The sequence below is a fragment of the Podarcis cretensis genome (genome assembly GCF_951804945.1).
Source record: "Podarcis cretensis genome assembly, chromosome: 14".
In the NCBI taxonomy this organism is placed as follows: Eukaryota; Metazoa; Chordata; class Lepidosauria; order Squamata; family Lacertidae; genus Podarcis; species Podarcis cretensis.
In genome coordinates this window covers 21,232,097-21,246,831 of record NC_137183.1, presented here as the reverse complement: position 1 = coordinate 21,246,831, position 14,735 = coordinate 21,232,097, and the positions used below count along the sequence as shown (strand labels likewise).

Sequence of the window (14,735 nt, the reverse complement as noted above, 5' to 3'; positions counted from 1 at the left end):
AGTTCTATTCAGAGTAGACTCAATGAAATTGATGCCTGGAGCATTGTGTTGGATCCAGTGCTGGATAGAATAGACCTATTGAAGTTAATGAACCTAAGGTAGCCATGTACATTAATTTCAACAGGTCTATTCTATCCAGCACTGGATCCAGCACAATGCTCCAGGCATCCTACAGACCACACATTAAAATGGTAAAACAAAAATAAACAGCAGATCAAGCAGCTTAAAAACAAATGATTGGTCCAATAAAGTTATTCAGTCTGACAGCTCAGATAAAAAGGTCTTCTTAACTCAGTTTCCTAGAGGAGATGGGGCGAGCTGCATCTTCCATGTAGGAACTTCCATAATCCAGCCATGGCTACAGAAAGAACTCTTTCCAAATATTAAGCATCATAGCATAGTGGTAGAGGACATGCTTTGCATGCAAGAGGTTCCAGGTTCAGTCCCCAACACATAGCTGTCAACGTTTCCCTTTTTAAAAGGGAAATTCCCTTATTCTGAATAGGATTCCTCGCAAGAAAAGGGAAAAGTTGATAGCTATGCCCCAACATCTCCAATGAAAGTTGGAATATCTAGTGTCTGAACCCTGCAGAGCTGCTGAGTTTCATTGTAGACACAGTGGCATAGGAAGGGGGCGGTGGGGGCGGACCGCCCTGGGTGCCCTTACTGAGGAGGGTGACATTTGGTGCACCACCAGCCTGCAGCTCCCAAGCCTACCCTGAGCTGTTGGGGTAAAGGGGGGAGCTGTGCTGCTTTACCAGCAGCAATCCCCCCCTTCCCCCTTCATTTTGGCAGCTTGGGGAAGGTTTGGGAGTCGTGGGTGGGGAGTGCACCGAATGTTCACCATGGGCAGCTTGCTTCATTCCCGGCTGCAGGGTGCGCACACTGCTCCGGGCATCCAAGTGTCTACCCCATGCCTGGGAGGGCACCCTCTGTGCCACGCCCCCTCAGGAGCTCACCTGCGCTGGGCAGCACGGGCATATGCTCTGCTGCTGCGTAGACAACACTGAACTAGATGGATGAACCATTGATCTGACTCATTATAAGGCAGCTTCCTAAATTCCATTTATGCCTCCAGCATCTATATGCTTAAGAAAGCTAGATTTTTTCCCATCTGTAACAGCTGGAGGCAGGAGTGCATTTTTTTTAATTGATTGAATGAATGAATTATGGTTGCTCCTGTACAGAAAACAACAGTACTTTTTAAAGAGGAAACCTGACATGCTTCTAGGAAATGTCACCTCTCCCCACCCTTGTTTTCTTGCTGAGGATTTCCCTTGCCTCCCACCATTCGCTACTGCTTGCAGAGTGGGCTGTGTTTGCAAAACAAGAGCTGCCATGAAGTATGTTACAGGGCCAACAAAAGGAAAATCCACTTTAAGATGCTGTGTCTCACTTGTCAAGACAGCGAGAGAATGATGGAGTGGATTGTGTCTACAGCCTGTGTCCCTGATGCTTTTGTGCTTCAGTGAACTGAGAAGGTCCACAAAGCAAAAGGGATGTTTCGAGCTTGCAGAGCATGCTTTTATCAAGCAGAGTTAAATGGTTCTCTGATCTACAGCATGTCTGGTTCACATGAGACAAGGGATCTCCCTTGTTTTGGTCTTGTGATCGGTGCCAGGATATCATGGGAGAAGGTTACGCCAGCCTCAATAGCTTCTGTGGACTAGGAAGATGGATGAGATATTACCACCACTTGAAGATAGAGGAGGTTCAAGCTGTGTAACCCAGGGGTGGGGAACCTTAGGCCTGTGAAATGAATGTGGCTCTCCAGACCTTTCTATCTAGACTTCAAGACTACCCCAGTCCATGTCCCCAGTCCTTCTCCACACCTTCCTTGGGTGCTTCTGCTTCACTGCATTGTATCCTTGAACTTTGATCATGTCCCTCGCTTGCCTGGTTGGTGGACATTGAAGAAGATATGCTAGTGCATGTAGAACCCAGCAACCCCTATTTGAAATGGAATCTAATGTGTAAAGGTAAGAGTTGTATCCATTGCTCTGTTCCCCTACTCTCCCTTTCCTTACTCATCAATGGATTGTGGCACCCAGCAGTTTGTCCACAAGGGAATGCAGCTCTCATTCTGAAAAAAAGTTTCTATTCCTGGTGTAACCCCTTAAACAAAGAGGGCAGTGGTTGAAAATAAGTGGAAGTATGGCTGCCCCTATTTATCATGGACTGCTCACAGATTTTCTCGCATCTATCCCTACTAAATCAGTTTGTGCTACATCACTGTCCTGTTCTGTGAGTGCTTGAGGCTTGCTGCAGAAGTCCAGCAGTGTTCCATCAAGAGGCCAAGTCAATAGTCTTAAGGCAGGAATCCAAAGCACCTGCAGAACCTTGGAGAGCTCCCAAAATTTTGCTGCGGCAACTGTGCAAGTTATTATACCAGCAAGAACCTAGATAATTGAACTGCATATGTTAACTGGATCTAACATAGTAAGACCCACTTTCCCAGGGGAGTTGTCTGTCTATTATAGGTGTGTTGCCTCATTTTTTCTGGTTTTGGTTCCTGCGGGGCTGGGGAGACATGGGGACTCCTCCTCTGAAGAAAGGTCTTGGCAATCCTGGAGCCAGCATGTCCCTGCCTCTGAGTCATCCACTGCATAGTCCCTGAGTCATGAGAATATCTATTTGTGAGACTTTGTTCATGGTTTGTCACGGTGAGTCACTTGAGTTGTGATTCTTCAGGGTTCAGCTCCCTCCTCTGGGTCCCAAGATGTGGAGGGTGGACCATGCAACATGTCAAGCATCAACACATAGGCATGAGTGCTACAGCAACACACAGCCTAAAGGTAAAGGGTAAAGGGACCCCTGACCATTAGGTCCAGTCGTGGCCGACTCTGGGGTTGCGGTGCTCATCTTGCTTTATTGGCCGAGGGAGCCGGCATACATGTGGCCAGCATGTGGCCAGCATGACTAAGCCACTTATGGCGAACCAGAGCAGCGCACAGAAATGCCATTTACCTTCCCGCCGGAGCAGTACCTATTTATCTACTTGCACTTTGACGTGCTTTCAAACTGCTAGGTTGGCAGGAGCAGGGACCAAGCAACAGGAGCTCACCCCGTCATGGGGATTCAAACCGCCGACCTTCTGATCGGCAAGTCCTAGGCTCTGTGGTTTAACCCACAGTGCCACCCGCATCCCGCCACACAGCATACACAACACTAAATGCAGAGCACAGCCTGCCATTTCAAACAATGCAGCTGCAGAGTACAATCTGTTAATAACCCATTGTAGGACAAATAGGTTTTTCTAGAGTATCTCTCACCAAAAGAACAAGCACCCTCCTGGCTTTTAGATCAGAGGAAGACTGGCAATTGCAGATGAAAACAATAACAGCATACAGGAGACACAGTGGAGACTTTAGCAGCATCTGTGGGGTGACGAGGAAGGAGAAGGACTTACATCTTTTGTAAGAGAACTTGGGTTTTGTAAGCATGCCCCTAGTTTTGTTTGTGAAATGTTGAGGGCCAGTAGGAGCCACACAAAAATCAACCAGCTACATATTTGCATACACACACACACACACACACACACACACACACACACACACACACACCATAGCATAGGGTAGAGGGGCTCACAGCATTAACCTTCCACGGACCTTGCCTCCCCATCAGGTTCTCATATAGATCACCAGGCTGTAGCTTTGGGTCCAGCGCAGAACAAGACAAGTCTCTTGCATCTCCAGCTTCCAGTATCAGCCCATACTCACCAAGATAGCCAACTTTTATCCTTTCTAGGATGACCTGGCATCTAGCCACGTAAGGTGGGGAAAGAACCAGTCATTTGTCTCTATGACAACAGAGCTTGCTTTTTAAGCTTCTGTTGATGAGCATTTAGCTGAGCAGCTAAGCCCATTACCTTAATAAAGGAACCGGTTTGACAGGTTTCCTCGGATATATTCTAACCTCACTGATACAGGATTATAGGTCTGGAACAGACCCATGGACATCATTCAGTCTGACCACCCCTCCCAAACCCAGTGCTTCCCCCCCCCCCAGGGGGCACAGTACTCTTGTTAAAAAGTGTGGCACTTACTGTAACAACTTCATGGTGAGTACTGGAACCTATTTTTCTAGGGGAAAAGCACTGCCCAAACCTGTACCAGTATTGTCATTAGGCAGAGTGTGGTGACTGTCTTCGGAAGCAGACGCTGGTGGGGCAGCAGTGGCTGCATCCCAGGCATTCCTCCTGAGCCATTGGGGCCTGATGCCCATTGGAACTGGTAGGGCAGAAGCTGAGAAGCCAACAGTAGGTGTAACCAGAGCCAATGATAGGCAGAACCAACTAATTTTAATTTTCTCCCTTTCCTCCTCCATTCTAAGTAGTACAAGAGCAAAACTAGGACTAATGGACGAGCCTCCACTGTCCTGAGCAACCACCCACCCAAGCACCACCCATTCCCCTCTGCTGGAGGACTGCCATACAGTCTGGTCTCCACCCCTAAACTCGCTTGTTGTGGTGGAGGATACTGTCATACTACTAGTGTTTTCACCTACCAGTCTGGACAGTTCTATACTTTGGGGAAGGGGGAGAATTTTGTCCTTTGCCTCTGGCAGCTAAACCTATTTTGCCAACTTTGCTTCCATGGAGGTGGTGGGGTGTTCTTGGAACCAGCATCTCATTTCACCAACACAGCTTTTTCTCTGTAGGTGGAGAATAACACCATTTACAAGGCCCAACTCACACGATAGAGTTGAACTCTAACTTTACACCACTTCTTCCGGTGTGTGTGTGTGTGTGTGTGTGTGTGATTCAGTGATTCCTGTGTGGGCTGGATGTTAAAGGAACCCAAGGTGTTCCAAGAGAACTAAAAAGCTTTCTCAATGAGGTGTTCGGCATGCACAGAGTGTGGCCATTCCGACACCACCCTTAAACAGATGTTTTGAAGATGCTAACCCTACGATACACATCTCATTTACTCAAGCTGCGAGTTCAACGACCAGCGAGCTATAGAGCTAATGGCAGAAAATATTAGCCTCTCTTGAAACCATGCCCAGGAACATTCTCCTCCCTCTGAAGGTCAATGGCAAAATGTTTTTGCCCATTACAGGCAGTGGAGATATCTTTGCTTCACATGACAGGAGCTGCGGCATACCATTTCCCTGTCAGGTTAGGATGAAAGCAAAATTAGCTCTAACATGGATTAACAAAACTGTTTTGTCTTTTCACTCCTTTCTTCTTCATTCGTGTGTGTGTGTGTGTGTGTGTGTATGTGTTAAATCATTGTTTTATTTTTTGAAACTGGGTTACATCTCTTCAATGTCATGCATAATTAATTGGGAGGCTCGGGGAAAACAGCAATCTCCCATCTCCCACAGGAATTGCTATAACATCGCTTGGTTCTCCTGCAGCTCCTAGTTTTGCAGATTGTTTCAGAAGGAGAAAGTTTCCCCCATTCATTTCCCCCTTCCCCCTTCCATGCCCTCCATCTGAAATTGCTTTTATTCCCCTACCCCTTGTGAGCTGTCCATCCCTTTAAGTAATCTCTTTAGATCTCTCCTCAGTTCCACCTCCACAGGACTCCTGTGATCCAAGTTTCCATGTACATTTTTAGATATATATCTTTTTTTAAAAAACAACAACACACATCCTAGACACGTGTGTGCCCTCTCTGCAGTGTTGAAGCCAGTCACATGTTACCAAAAATTTTTTAAAAAATCCACGAGCTCCAAGACTCCAACAACAAAAAAGATATCAAATTGGGTTACAGAAGAGGAGGGAGGAGGATGTGGAGAAATATTTTTTTTCCCTTCTCTCCTCCTCTCTCCAACCCCCTCCTTCAACTTTTGTGAAAGGGGCTTGATTGACAGCTCTGAAAACTACAAGTGTCAATATATTCATGTGAAATATGTGCACTGTGAGTAGCATTTTTTCCTAACTGACCCTATTCTAGTGTATTGCACCTTCCTGGGCTGTCAAAACTCCAGTGTGTAATTCAGGAGAGGAAGAAACATTTCCAGCCTGAGGGCCTCATTCTTTTCTGGGCAAGCCTCTAAGGGCCACATGCCGGTGGTGAGGGAAGCAGTGAATGCAAATTTTACCTTTGTACAGTGGGCTAATTTCTAGACATGTTTTCACACACCTCTCTATTCTCCGTCTAGGGAAGCAAGATGCATTCTCAGAGTTTTAGGAGTTTTAGGACACTTTCAAGCCAGGACGCGGGTGGCGCTGTGGTCTAAACCACAGAGCCTAGGGCTTGCTGATCAGAAGGTCAGCAGTTCGAATCCCCGTGACGGGGCGAGCTCCCGTTGCTCAGTCCCTGCTCCTGCCAACCTAGCAGTTCAAAAGCTGTCAAAGTGCAAGTAGATAAATAGGTACTGCTCTGGCAGGAAGGTAAATGGCATTTCCGTGTGCTGCTCTGGTTTGCCAGAAGTGGCTTAGTCATGCTGGCCACATGACCCGGAAGCTGTACACCTGCTCCCTTGGCCAATAAAGCAAGATGAGAGCTGCAACCCCAGAGCCTTCTGCGCCTGGACCTAACGGTCAGGTGTCCCTTTACCTTTACCAGACAGGCAAAAAATAGTCCCATTTTCTCCTTCCTCCTCCCCTGGTCCATCTGGGGCTACCAAATTCTGAGCCAACAGGCCCTTGGCACCAAGAGCTTTTCATTGTGTAGATTCACTAGCCAGGTGCAGATGGCTTGCAGGGTGAAGGCATTGAGGTGGGAAGCCTTTGAATGACATCCTCTGGCCTCATACCATCCTCTACAAGTTTCCCAAACTTGGGTCTCCAGCTATTTTTGAACTACAGTTCCTATCATCCGTAACCACTGGTCTTGCTAGCTCGTGATGAAGGAGCCAAAACAGCTGGAGACCCAAGTTTGGGAAACACTGCTCTACATGCTCATCTGATCTTCTGGATAGGTTATCTGTGCATAGGGTGTGGTCCCTTGATTTGCAGCTCCTATGTGCATTCAAGCTGCATTCAAGTTCCAGAATAAAAGGTTGAATGAAAATGTGAAGGTTGGGATTCGGGCTGATATAAATTATCCCTAACCACCCTGCCTGCATCTTCATGCATTCATTCTATGCTCACAGCATCTGCCACCTTAGGAAATTGCCCGACTCTGCCTAATGGTAGGACTGGCCCTGGAACTGTTTGAATCCCAGTGAGGCAGGCAAACAATCAACCAACACATTGGTCACCTGGGGTAGGGGATAGCTACATAGCTAGTTTAATCTAGGTCCATAATGCTTTCTTTCTGACTGTGACATGGAAGAAGAGCCATGAATCCGCAGCAGTATTATATAGCTCTGTATCAAAGTGGTGCAGAATATATGCCCACCAACAGAGTTCCTAGTGGGGAACCATCATAGTTTCTCCCCCATCTCTGCCTCCAAACAATTTGCTAAAATAAAGATCTGCCTTCCTACTGGCCTAGGCATGTGAAGACTCATAAAGCCAAAATCAGCATCCAGACTCCCCAACTGTGTCTAAATAAAACCAGTGGCTAGCTTAAGGTGGTGGTGGGGGGAGAGACCCCTGTACTCTAGTGGCAGCAGCAGCAGCTGAGTGGGTTGCTAAGTAATAGCGTAGGACCAGAGACAAAGAGGCTTTCCGGGGGAGATGCAAACTGTTTCTGCTCCACACTTCTGCCTCTAACCAGACCTTGATTTGTATTGAGATCCTGCTTTTGAACATATTCACAATGCTGGTGGAATCGCTGCAGGAGGCAAATGAGTGAAGCACACATTTAGAAGTTAGAGAAGTTCTCCCCAGAAATGCAAGAGTAAAACAACAACCACCACCACCTGTTGACTTCTACAAGGGTGGGCAGTTGGTGGAGCAGGTAGATTGTCAGTTACACAGAGTCCTTTCCTTGCACACCTCCCATCGATCCCACCTTGAACACGACCAGCCTCTGGCCAAGGCTGTTTTAACTGCAATTCTCTGAGCACAATGAGCATTTCATTGCTGGGGAAAATATATAACATACATATATATATATATATGAGTTTTTCTCAGGTGTTTGGTAGTGTGGAATGCAAGCAGCCGATTGCCAATGGAAGGGACTCTAGCATCCCCTTCCACCCGCCCACTCCTGAAAGTGTAATTCCAAGTTGGAGGCAATCAACGAGCCTTTAAATTACACATCTTCCAAAATACCCCTATTCTATGCAATTAAAAAAGAAAAACCCAGAAAGCAAAGAGAGAGAGAGAACCCTGCAATCAGATCACAGTCAACCTTAATGGCTGCTGTGCCATAAAGAAAAGAAAAGAAAGAGCCAGGTAAACAAAAACAATTTCTGGCTAATGTAAACCCCCCCCCTCTCTCCCTCCCTCCCTCCATCCCCCATCCTTTCTTAACAGAAGCACTCTCTTGTATGACAAGTTAATTACTGTTCCAGTATATGCTAGTGCAATGGTGCTGGATTGAAATCATTTTCTAGCACAGGGGTGGGGAACCTTTGCCACTCAACAACAGAGATCTCTCAGAAACAGCTTTCTGAAGGTTGCAGGCCAGTGTTAGGTGTGGCCTAAAGATGGGTAAATCTGCCAGTTTTATTTTCTCTCACTTTCTCTTTTTGGGAAATTGCATTTTTTCCCTTTATTTTTTAAGTCCTCATAAAAATTCATCAGCATTTCAGTGCAGATTTCTCCTAATGCACACATTTGTTGCATGCCATTTTGCCTAACGTAAACATGTCTTACAAAACCATTTCCTCACATATGATGACTCTCCCTGCATTCCCCCCACCACATTTTTATGCATACTGTACTTTACCCCAACACATGCATTTTTGGACACGTTATTTAACTGGCGAACTGTGCTGCAAAATTCAGAAATGTATGACGTTCAAAGGATGCCTGTGTTTCATTTCACATATTGTATTGGAAATTGAAAATTAGGCAGGTTCACTTTCAAATGTGAATTGACTCCACACACACACACACCCTCCATAGTAGGACCAGAGGCATAAGCAGGGGCGAAGGAAGGGGATGTTGATGGATCTCAACCAAAACTCTCTGCTACCGGCTGCTTAGTCCATGTAGTCCAGGATGACAACTCAGGAACATAACTTGCTGAACAGTAACTTGATTTGTATTTGTTTATATTATAGCACAACTTTGTACAAGTTACTATATACACAGACTCAATTCAAACTCTACACACCAACCTCTGAACTCCAACACCAAACTACTGTGTAATGCTGCTTATAAGGGAAAACGTTTAGCCAATCATCACCTGTTGCTAGGCTTCCCTACCTCCCAGCAGACTTTCTCACGTACTCTTACTTAACTTGGCTTCTTGCCAACTCACTAATTGTCCACTTCAAAGCTGCCGTTTCTCACAATCTCAACAGGGGGTGCGGTGGATGCGGGCCACCCCAGCTGTCACCACTGAGGGGGGTGACAAAATGCCGGGCAGCACTTCTCGGGGATCTATAGCTTGCCCGAGCTGCACATCTCTCAAGGGAGAGGCATGGTGGCTTGGGCGCACACAGGCTCCGTGCTGCACAAACGGTCCACCCTCTGCCTCCCTCCCAGCTGTAGGGTAGCTGAGTGGGAGGAGGTAGGCAGACTCCAGAGGCCCCTGGGTGCGCCCCGCCCCTATGGCAGCTCACCCTGCCCTTGCCCCACCCCGCCCCTGGGTGCACTGCCCCAGGTGCCCGAGCAGCTTCCTCTGTCGTTGGGCATAAGTGGATGGAAGAACAGTCAAAACCCATAATTTTGTACAGTAGGGTACACACAAAAGCCAGAGGTTTCTAGACAGGCATCAAAGCACAATCAACCTCCACCCAGGCAAACAAGAACACAAGAAGAGCCTGATAGAAAAAGCCAATGGCCCATCTATTCCCGCATCCTGGACCAACCAGATGCTTGTTGGAAACCTGCAAACAGGACCTGATCACAAGAGCACTCTCCTTCTGTGGCTTTCAGCAACTGCTATTCAGAAGCATTACTGCCTCTGACCATGGAGGCAGAGCTAGTGGCTAGTAGCCATCAATGGCCTCATCCTTCATGAATTTGCCCAGTCTTCTTTTAAAGTCATCCAATTTGCTGGCCTCCATTGCCTCTTGTGGGAAAAACTTCCATAGTGCATGCGTGAAGAAGTACTTTCTCTGGTTTATCCTGCACAAGAGGTATTGGCACAGTTCAAGGGCACATTGATTAGGGCTATAAGGGTGTGTGGCATGGGAGGGAGGGGGCATTTCCTTAAAATAATAATAATAATGTATTTTTCTGCAAATTTCAGAAAAAAAGAGGAAGGGGGGTATGAAAGCAAAATACATTTTTTAAAAAAGAAAATAATATAGTAATAATACTAACAAAAAATCACCATCATTTCACATTAAAGATATGGTAACCACCAGTTCGTGCATCTTAAGTTAAGTGTATAATATAAGCCCTCCAGATGTCCAAATAGGTATCCTTAAGCTGGATAGTTCAGTTGGTTAGAGCATGGTGCCAAGGTTGCAGGTATTGTGTAAAAGATGGTGGGTATTTATCCTTTCAGTCTCAAAGTAGAAGTCTCATAGCAACCATAAAGGCTCACAAAGTCTACTTTTGTTGTCCTTCCATTAAACCCCATACTGCAGAATTATAATTTTAAAGCATGTGAACATCTGAAAAGATCAAGCATTTTGCCAATGCAAAATTGATGCAGATAACAACTTCAGAATATATCCATGACCCAGCAAGGCATTCTCAGCATTAGAAAGGTGGTGCTTCCTGAGAGGAGACAAATCATTAGGCCAGAGAACATGGGGTCATATTTGTTTCCCAGACCTAAATTTCACAATCTGGTATACATCCAAGCTGGACAAGAAGGAGACAATTCAGGCTCCAGGAAACATATTTAACAACTGGAGTTAAAGTACTCCTGTACTGTAATCAATGTTCTAAATGCCATCATCATTATTTTTTGCATGGAATTGTAGTTATTGTCAAATAAATCTCATTTTTAATCATAACTAAATTAGGCTTTGATTGACCCTAATATCTGATTAATAAAGTGCTGTTTACAAGTGTAGGAGGATTAAGATTTTACAGCATAATAACCAGGTGGTTGTTGCACTGAATAGACGGAGGGCCTGGGATTCAGAAGGAATCTTAAGCATGTTTATTATTGTCAGCAGCTGCACAGAATATATATTTTGATATATGCATGCTAGGGAGTTTGCAGCCAGGTGTTCCAGAATTTTCTGTCATTCAGCATTTCCCCTTCTCTGCCCCACTAAAATATGTACCTGTTCATAATTGTTCTTGATAGCTGATCATTCATTGCCTTTGAATCTGCAGCTTCTACCTAGATTCCGTTCATTTGCACTTCAAAACACCTTATGGGAGTGGGTTGCAAACCTTCTGAGACTTGCAGGAATTTAAAAGCTCAGCCATGGAGGCATTGAATACCGGGAACAAGCAGAGTCATGGTGATAAGAAATTTGCAAAATGAACAGTGAATTTTGGACCAAACTGATCTTGCATTCAGCTGCTAACTGATTCCAGAGTGGCTGGGGCAACCCAGTCATAAGGGTTGGGAATAATATGGAAGATGGAACTGCTGAACACCTGCTTTGCCTCTGTCTTCACCCAAAAGGAAAGCAGTGCGCAACCTGGTGATAACAGAATAAACAATGCGAGGATGGAGCTGCAGCCCAAGATAGGAAAATAGGTGGTAAGAGAACACCTAGCTACTTTAAATGAATTCAGATCTCGAGGGCCTGATGAGCTGCACCCAAGGGTAACAAAGGAACTTGTAGATGTAATCTCCTCTGCCTATCTTTGAAAATTCTTGGGGAACAGGTAAGGTCCCTGCAGACTGGAGGTGGCCAAATGTTGCCCCCATTTTCAAAAAGGGTGGGAAAGAAGACACTGGTAACTACAAACCAGTGAGTTTGGCATCAGTACCAGGAGAGGTCCTTGAACAGATAATTAAACAGACAGTCTGTGAGCACTTAGAAAAGGATGCTATAATTACTGAGAACCAGCATGGATTTCTCAAAAAACAAGTCATGCTAGACAAATCTCATTTATTTTGCTGGTATTCTTACAAGTTTGGTGGATCAGGGGAATGCTGTGGACATAGTGTATCTTGATTTCAATAAGGCTTTTGAAAAAAAGTCCCCCATTATATCCTTGTAGAGAAGCTGGTAAAATATGGGCTGGGTGAGGTGACTATTAGGCAGATTTGTAACTGGTTGACTCACCAAATCCAAAGGGTGCTCACTAATTGTTCCTTGTCATCCTGGAAAAAAATGATAAGTGGGGTGCTTCAGGGTTCTGTCCTGGAACTGTTATTGTTCAACGTCTTTATAAAGGACTTGGATGAACAAATTGAGGGGATGCTCATCTAAATTACAGATGTCACCAAACTAGAAGAGGTAAATGACTCTAAGGGTCCATTCCAACTTCTATGATTCTAGGGGGCAAATGTGTCCCTTTCTCATCCTGACACTGTTCTGTACAATGCAGGAAGGGGTGCCAATTTCACCCTCTCCCATTTTTTATTTCTCCACCCTCTATAATTGACACCATTCAAGAATGTGGATCGTTGTGAGGCCGGCTGTTATTCTTTCTTTCTTTCTTTCTTTCTTTCTTTCTTTCTTTCTTTCTTTCTTTCGTTAACCTATTAATATACTTCCACAAAGTTGGAGAATCTGAGAATACACAAACCCTTTACCTTAATTTTGGGTGGCCCCTTGACCTGTCAGACTGATTGGTACCCTGACACTCAAGTTTGGCATTAGAAGGAAGAAGTGGAGACATCATCCGCAAGAATTAATGCAAGGCAATTCCTAGTATTCCCTTCCTCATGGAACGAGGTGGGGGGGGGGAGAGGAGAGAACTGCCACAAACCACTCAAGGAGGTGAAAGTGGTTTCAAGGGATAAGGTGGATCAGCCTTATAAAGGAATCCCTGACTCATTTCCTCTGCTGCCTTCAGTCCTGGCTCTTCTCCCTGTGATTACTGGAAATGCACTGCCACGTGGAAGGCTTAACTTCTGTGCAAACCCTCTGACAATGCCTAGCATTGTCAAGTTCCGCCAAGCTGAGGCTCGCTAGGACTGTAAAACTTCATGCCAAAGTGTCAATTATCATTGACTTGCACTGCTCAATCTCTAGATGTAATCAAGGTGGAGGGGAAAAGGGGGCAGGGAACAGAGTGAGCTGATTTGGCCAAGGTGGCCTGAAGCTGTTCCTGTAAGGCAGGCTTGCAATAAACGTTCTGCTGGAAAAAGGACACCAAGCTGAAATTGGCCAAAGAACTCGGAGGTTATGCAGCTTCACTAATGAAGCTATTCTAAATGGTCCCCTCTGGTGCCATTATCTGGACAGGGAGGCCTCCAGCTGAACTTCTCTGAACTTAGGTTAAATCATCCATGGGCTGCAAAGCCAAATATCTCCAGCTGAGTTAAGCAGAGACATGCAGGCTGCCTCTCTCTCTGTTCCTCTGCATTTCAACTTCCCTAGGTCACCCTAGGCAACCATCTAGACTCAAGGCCTCAGAGCAACACTTTGAAAAGGGAAGCCATTTTTCCCCTGACAGCAGAATACAAATCTCTGTTTGTGATGCTTTCTTGGAGACCTGGGCCCCAGGCTCAGTTGGCACTAAAGGGAAAACAGGGAAGAAAGGGGAGCCTGTAGCTGTTATAGGTGCTAGGGAAGAACAGAGAAATTCTCTTCTAGCAGCTACAAGGGGGGAATTTATTTACTTACTACCAGGGCTTCTTTTCAGCCAGAACTCACAAGAGCTCAGTTCTGGGACCTCTTAGGTGAGCACCATTGCCATTTTAAGTGAACAAAGGTGGTGTTCATGGTGAATTCATTTTCTAGAAAAAGAGCACTGCTTACCGATCTATCATATATCTCTATCATCTATCTATCTATCTATCTATCTATCTATCTATCTATCTATCTATCATCTATCATCTATCATCTATCTCTATCTATCTATCATCTATCTATCTATCTATCTATCTATCTATCTATCTATCTATCTTATCTATCTATCTATCATCTATTTATCTCCTTTCTTCAGTCATGAAAATGACATACATGTGATTCACAGGCAATAACCCATGTGGGTGGTGTGACTTGAAAAGTGGGGATTTGTACATAAGTGTGGAGGGGGCGGGGGAGAGACCATAGCTCAGTGGAAGAGCATCTGCCTTTCATATTGACAGTCAGAAGTTCAATCCCTGGTACCTCCAGGTAGGGCTGGAAAATGTTCCAGCCTGACAACTGTGGAGAAACCTTTGCCAGTCAGGGTACCCAATACTGACCTACATGGACCAAGGGCCTGGCTTGGAATAAGGCAACTCCCAGTGTTCCTATGTGCCACAATGCAATACTAGACATCTTCCCGGAAGGAAGCCTGGCTGAGTTTACTGGGCTTACTCCTTGATAAGTGTATAGGATTGTGGCCTAACGAGAGTAAAAAGGTAAAGGTACCCCTGCCCGTACGGGCCAGTCTTGACAGACTCTGGGGTTGTGCGCCCATCTCACTTAAGAGGCCAGGGGCCAGCGCTGTCCGGAGACACTTCCGGGTCACGTGGCCAGCGTGACATCGCTGCTCTGGCCAGAGCCAGAGCCAGAGCCAGAGCCGCACACGGAAACGCCGTTTACCTTCCCGCTGGTAAGCGGTCCCTATTTATCTACTTGCACCCGGAGGTGCTTTCGAACTGCTAGGTTGGCAGGCACTGGGACCGAGCAGCGGGAGCGCACCCCGCCGCAGGGATTCGAACCGCCGACCTTTCGATCGGCAAGCCCTAGGCGCTGAG

The 14,735-nt window shown here is 45.9% G+C and overlaps 1 protein-coding gene across 2 annotated transcripts in view; it reads left to right on the top strand.

Annotated features, from left to right (window-relative positions):
• Window positions 1-14,735, top strand: part of AGBL1 (AGBL carboxypeptidase 1) — a gene marked incomplete at its 3' end in the record, with an annotated part of 421,386 nt that overhangs the window by 335,607 nt on the left and 71,044 nt on the right. The window lies entirely within an intron of this gene.